Source organism: Teleopsis dalmanni, chromosome 1, assembly GCF_002237135.1.
Source record: "Teleopsis dalmanni isolate 2A chromosome 1, ASM223713v2, whole genome shotgun sequence".
NCBI classification, from domain to species: domain Eukaryota; kingdom Metazoa; phylum Arthropoda; class Insecta; order Diptera; family Diopsidae; genus Teleopsis; species Teleopsis dalmanni.
The window spans coordinates 46308588-46315916 of record NC_051846.1 but is presented as its reverse complement, the minus strand read 5'-3'; positions in this window follow the sequence as shown (position 1 = coordinate 46315916).

Genomic DNA, 7329 nt, shown 5'->3' with positions numbered 1-7329 from the left:
TACAAGTATTTTGCACGATTTCATTGATGTGCATGAATCTCTGTAATTTTATACAAATTTACTCGCAGCGTACAATTCAAGTATTTTCCATATAGCAACCCTTTGTCAACTAGTCTCATTCAATGCTGGAACTGTGAAGTCGTTTTAAAATGAGAACACCTTGAAGTATCCTGAGCAACGCACAACTCGTTTTTTAATATATAAAAACGTGAATTTTCTAACGAGTATCTATAAGCGAGTATATACGACGAGTGCGATGAGTGTTCACATGCGAGTACAAAACTAAAATCAAATGCTGGAATTTTTATATGAATGTAGAGTATAAATTCTTGCTGTTATAGAAATTTATTTTCATATACATTTTTTATATACAATTTATATATTCTAAAATATTTTAATATATTTTTTGTACCAAATAAAATATATAAAAGGGATAGGTGAGCGGTTTCCAAAGTGTTAATAAGTAGAATGTACTTGTGGCTATGATTGATTCAGTGATGTTCTAGTGATGTTCTATATTCCATTAATAAATGTCATGTATATATAACACTCAATAGATTATATATTTGCTACATAAATATATATGGATGGCTTGTTGTTGATTTTACTTTTTGAATAAGACATTCATGGTAATAAATTCTGTCGAAGGCAATTCTATAATTTACCTGAAATACTTGTGCGACTGTTTCCAGGCAACAAGTATGATGAACACCTTCCACCGAATTTCATGTGGAATTTTAATTATCCCGACGTATTAATTTCTCTCACGTAATTAATGTGTTATGAGCCACGTTTTCATAATTATGCAGTGCATAACTCAAAGTTAATTAACTCAAAATAACTCAGCAATTTGTAACTTGAATTCAGTTTAGAAATTTGTTTCTTAGCTTGGAGTTTCTAATTAAAATTAGCATTTTGTATGCAAAATATCTATTAAAATGCATGTGACATAATCTGTAATCTCGATTGATATCGAATCCAATCAGCTCTATGTATGATTGGAACTTTTGAAAATTATATATCACATTTTTAAATTTAATTAAAAATATGCGATTACATGAATGTGCTTAATTTAATAAAAAAAATAATAAATTTTTAAAATATTCTTTCTAGATCTATTATAGTTTCAGCTAGTTCTTTATAGACAATCATTAAACCAGTTTTTAAACGGATTTGTCAGCACGGTTGTAATTGTCCTTAATGACTCGTTACATTTAACATATGTCTTTGGGATGGACCGATAAGTAGCTAAGTAAGGCATACTTGTTGTTTCTAAGTACGGATGCAGTTGGATTCTATGAAGAGTATTATCGTATTTTTTTTACAAATTTATCAACTAATTGTCTACTTTTAAATTCTACATTTTTAGACATCAAACAAGTCTTAATTTCTCTATATTACCTAGTGCGGGTATAAAAGTAAATCTCTATGATAAGTAATAATGGTAGTCCACATATTTCTTCAATATTTATTATTATATGTATTGTTTTTATGCCTCTTATTGAAGCATTATATAGTATGGATTTCAATGTCCTGTTAATGATGTCTTAAATTGAAACAAAATAGGTAAATTAATGAAAACAATTAATTTTTTTGATTTGGTTAATTGATTTTTGGCAATATTGAAGACAAATAAATTTCGACATATGACCGCCAGAGAACTTTGAGAATATTCTCTATTTGATTTTTAATAATTTAAGGCTATATCTTACGAATTATTATCTTTGCCTAAAATCTTATTATCTTGTCTTTGTTGCCTAAAATCTACGATGACATTTTTGCATAAATATATAATCTTAAAAAGGGCTGCAGTAAGTAGTTATATAGCGCCAGATTATATATTACTTATGGTTAGGCAATGTGTTAATTTCTGAATGTTATGCAGTTAATGAGTTTATTTTTTAATAGTCGATGGTGCCTAGAAGTGTGACAAGACACCAACCTGTAAAAATCGAAAGTCATGTTCACGCGTTTTTCGGAAACAGAAAATTATTGATCATTGTTTAGAAAGTGCTATGTCTCAGAGAAGCCAGTAATCCATTTACCCTATCAAACCGTTAATTGCTCGTAGTATTTCGAAACAAAATGGAACTGTATTGAATTATTTATCATTGTTTAGAAAGTATTATGTCTCATTGAAGCCAACAATCCATTTACCATACCATACCGTTAATTGCTCGCAGTATTTCGAAATAAAATGGATCTGTATTAAATTTTTCTAGTATTGAATGTGGTTAAATTGCTTATTAACAAATTCATTGAAGCAAAAGTTAAGTATATTGTTAAACAATATTCTAAGATTAGAATGTGGATCGGGATTTAAACCGTTCAAATCTATCGGCGAATTATACTCTCTTTTTCGGAGTTTCGGAGATCAATAATAATGTTATAAGTGAAGATTTTTGGTACTTCAAATAGCAGTAACGTTCTTAATACTAAATGATTCTCAAACGCTATATATTTCGATACTTATCAAATTAATTACTTGTTTTTAATACTTTTTGACTTTTGATTTGTTTCATTTCATCTATATTATTTATAAGGTATAAGGTGCTATATAAGGTATATAAGGTGCTTTATAACAACAATTTTCCGTGATGAATGCAGTGAAAGGAAAAAATAAATCTGAAAGGATTACAATTTCGCTGCAGTTGAATATTTCCAACTAGTCAATTGTTTTTCTATAAGACTATGGTGGTGATTTCATTAATAGTGCCTGGGATATCTTTTAATTTGATTAAGGTTTAAAAAATCTGTTTTTGAATGCTATAGAATTCGTCAAGTGAGAAAAGTTTTTGCAGCCATTTGGTCATAGACATAAAAAGTTAGAAGTTAGAATTCTACTTAAACTATATTGTCCTAGTTTGAAAACTTTTTAAATTTTATAGTATTTATCTCATAGTAATATATTTCAGTATTTTATAAAAAAAAAATACATTTCAAGACAAATATACCTATAAATTCATGTGGGAGTATAACCAATTAATTTTGAATGAAAATTTAATTAAAAAGTTGAGTCTATTTTTATGGATATTAAATAAGTTAAAACCACATTGTTGGTTTTATTGACAGATATTTGTTATTGCATAAAATGAAGAAATTAAAGGTTTCCTCTCTAAAAAGGGTTCTGTTTAAAATTGACTGGAAATTATATAGCAAGAAGAAATTTCAGTAACACACCCACTTCCGGCGATCCTATACATATCAATTTAAGTACTAAAATTATAAAAAGTGGGGAAACCGCTAAAAACAATTTGCCTGCAACACTGAACATGATGGCATCGCGTGAAAAATTAACTTCACATCAAAATACTACACTTGGGAATGTACAACCACAATCTGTTAGGAGACAAATTATGAATATGAATTCTTTAGTGGTTTAACCACCCACTCGTCTGGTATGTTAAGGGGTTAAAGCAGAGCTCTGTAGGTGGTAAGGTTTCGCAATTAAAAAGCAATTATTTAACAGTAGAGCGTGATGCGACGTAAGGTTTTTCTGAACTCAAGTTAAAACAATATTTAATAATACAAATAAAGCGTTCTGATGTTGGAAAAAATAATATAAAGAATAATAGATTAAATACTAACGGCCTTTTATTCTTTAAATTTTTGCCAAACAATGGTACTTAAGTATATTCTTTTAGTTGTGGTTTATAAAAAGTTATATATCATAATCGATTTTATGATTCTATATATACACAATTTGTATCTATAATTTAGTATTTTAATCAGAATTTTATTTCACTAATATTCAAGATTTTTGAAAATAAGTGCTCTAAAAATGATTCATTAAAAATGATCAATCCATTAATGCTCTTTTGATATGCAAGTAACATTAATAGAAACTTCACATCAAACTGTCGCTTAGTTCTCGAAAGGAGGAATTAGTGTATATTACAATGGAAAAGTTAATATTCGCTTGCTTTTATATATAAAAGTAAATTGGACTGGAGAGTGCGTATGACTTAATTAAAATAATGTCGTCAATTTTATTAAAATATACTTTGAAAAAAATAGTATTTTTGTTGAAATATATGTAAAAAATAATATTTTTAAAATAAACCACATTGTTATAACTACTTTAAAATTGAAGATTTGTTCTTTAGATTAATTCCAAAGACTGTTATATTTTGTTATATTTCATGCACATAACATATCACTCAATTGATCTGATGTGTAGTTAAGACAAAAAATTTTTTTTTTTAATTTGAAATTATTCATCAACAGAAGGAGAGTTTCTTGAATGATACATTCATACCAACGATTGCAATTTTGTGATACCTTTTTTTAAAAATATTATTTGTCTTTGCTATCCAAATAAGTCCAAACTTCGGCAATTACTTTTCTATTTGAAGAAATTTTTTTTCTAGAACATCTTTCTGATTTTTGCAAGAAGTTTGTAATCACTGTTGACCAGACCAGAAGAGTACGGTGTGCGGTAAAGTAATACCAAGAGAAATTTATTCACTTTAACCAGTATTTTCTTGGACTTGTACTACGAGCTATTGCCTTTGTGAAAGATTTTCTTTGAATGTGAATCCGTTTTTTTTATTTTTGTTCTTACTCAATTCAATAGTGTCATATAATAAGTGTTATAAAGTCAAGAAAACACCAAATAATATATACATTAATATAATTATATGTAGTAATATATAATATATAATTTATTAGGTATACATATAATATATATATTATATATATATATATGTATATAGAACTTCAGTGAGTGCTCAACACTTGCACCATACTTACATCTTTGACTGTGTTTGGTTTATATGTATTTTGATTTTCTTTTTCATATATTCAATTCCATTTGATAATGATTTATACTCTGCTTATATGATACTCATAAACACCGACATTCGACACAGAAGTGATGCAAATGATTTATGTATCATTCATGAGTATTAGGTTACAGTTGGGAAAAAATTCCCTGTTGTTTGCTGTGTATATAATTTACTACTAAAACAACTCCTTATTTTATACTAACAACAATACACACTAAAAGCATAATACTAAACGTACGCAAATTTTTTGCTTAGCAAATAACACTACAAATACAAAGTTTTTACGAATATTATAAGTGATTTGAGTCATTCATTTTCAATGAGTATACTCATACTCATCTGAGTATATTCATACTCATCTGAGTATATTCATACTCATCTGAGTATATTCATACTCATCTGAGTATATTCATACTCATCTGAGTATATTCATGCTCAACTGAGTATATTCATACTCAACTGAGTATATTCATACTCAACTGAGTATATTCATACTCAACTGAGTATATTCATACTCATCTGAGTATATTCATACTCATCTGAGTATATTCATACTCATCTGAGTATATTCATACTCATCTGAGTATATTTATACTCATCTGAGTATATTCATACTCATCTGAGTATATTCATACTCAACTGAGTATATGCTATGATTCATGAATTATTTGCCATTTATGGTACTCTACTTAGAAATGTGTACTCATTCTTGTGAAGCTGATTTATTAGTATCGTCATTCGTTTACAAAAACACTTATGAATCATTTCTGTAGCGAATGTGAATGCTTATAAATAGTGTGTGAGAAAAACATTTATACGCTCTTACATTTGGTTTTTTAAGAGTGTACTCTGAGTGTTATAATAATGACTTGTTGCAGTGCTCTGTTACCTATATATATATATATAAGATGACACCCAATTATTTACTATAATGCATTGCTGAGTTTTTATAAAGCAGTTATAGTACTAATATAACCAAATGTAAGTCAATTTTTACAAAAAAGGAACTTTTACCAATCACTATAATATTTTTGGTTTAAAATTAAAGATCCAATAAGATTTCTTCTTCCGCACAAACTCTAGTTCTACATGCACACCCACTCACGCAACAATTCACCCACCCATTTACCCACTCACCCACTTATTCACTCACTTCTAGTTGCGAGGTAAATGCATTTTTAAATGAAACCCTATTGAAAGTTTTGCACAAACAACACCTTTGGGAAATTAATATCCTTTGGATGCACAATTCCTGGTAATAGTCACGAGGCACGAACTCGTGCGCGTGCATTTGCCTCTCGAATACTTGTTGATGTTTTTCTTTTTGTTGTTGACATTATTTTGTTGTTGTTATTTCGCTTTAACTATTTATTTTTGTGCTGCACTGCTCTAGTCCTGGCTTCAGCTGTTGGCTAAGTTGTTGTTGTCACTTTTCTTAGTGTTTTTGTAAAATTTGTATGTTGCTAACATTTATATAAAGGCAATGTACATTAGCAGTTGTTGTTGTTGTTGTTAGTTGGTATAGTGTATTGTTTGTTACCGCTGCTGCTGTTGTTATACCGTTGCCATGAGTCTTACTTTTACAGTTGCTATTGTGACAACAACACGATTCATAAATGTTTGCTCTTGTATCCTTGCAGCGTTTTGACGCGTATCCTTGTACGCTTCGCTTTTAGCGCTTTATACACAGATTTTCATTTTCTATAACCTTAGTTGCAATTACTCATTATGTTATTGCATTTTTTTTCTCTGTTATTAAGCATCCTAGTGCTCCTGGACTCTCGCCAGGGCTGCTTTGACATGTTAGCCTGCTGTGTTGGAAAATCAAATATTTTATTTCTTTTTCGTTTAGCGTTATTATCGCTTGGTCGGTTGTACTTGTTGTTAATTTTTACCCTAGCTACATCTCGATACCAATTCTCTGACAATTAATAATATTTTTGCATTTTTACTTCATTTACTTATATCCTTTTTCGTTTTTTTTCTGTTTTTATTTTTTTTTATTAAAAATGTTTACGAAATTTTCATGGAAAATTCTCATTTGCATTTACGACTCCTGCTGCAGCCAAAGGATGCGAAAGTTGTTGTCTTGTGCTCTGCTCCATGTTTTATAATTTTTTAATTTTCGCCCAAAGGATATTTACGTTGAATTGCATGGCACCAAATGAGTTGCAACAGTGACGCTCCACCATTTCGCAGTTGCTGGTTCCAAGTTGCATTCCATTTGTTTTAATTGATTCTGAACTTTACGCTTTGGGATATTTTGTAGTTGAACTTGTTGAGAAGTTTAATTGTTGTTCTGTTTGCGCTATTAGTTCAGTTGTTGGCATAACACAATTTTATTGATTTTATTATGTTTGCAATTAAGTACAAATAATAAAATAATAAAAGTGACAATTAGGTAAATATATTATTTACATTAATAGGAATAGCTATCCGCAGTACAAATACAGAAACACAAATATTGTATGTTCATAGTTTTATGAAATTACAATTTAAACAATTTTTAAAAAAATTAAAAAAAATTTAATTAATGCTATTT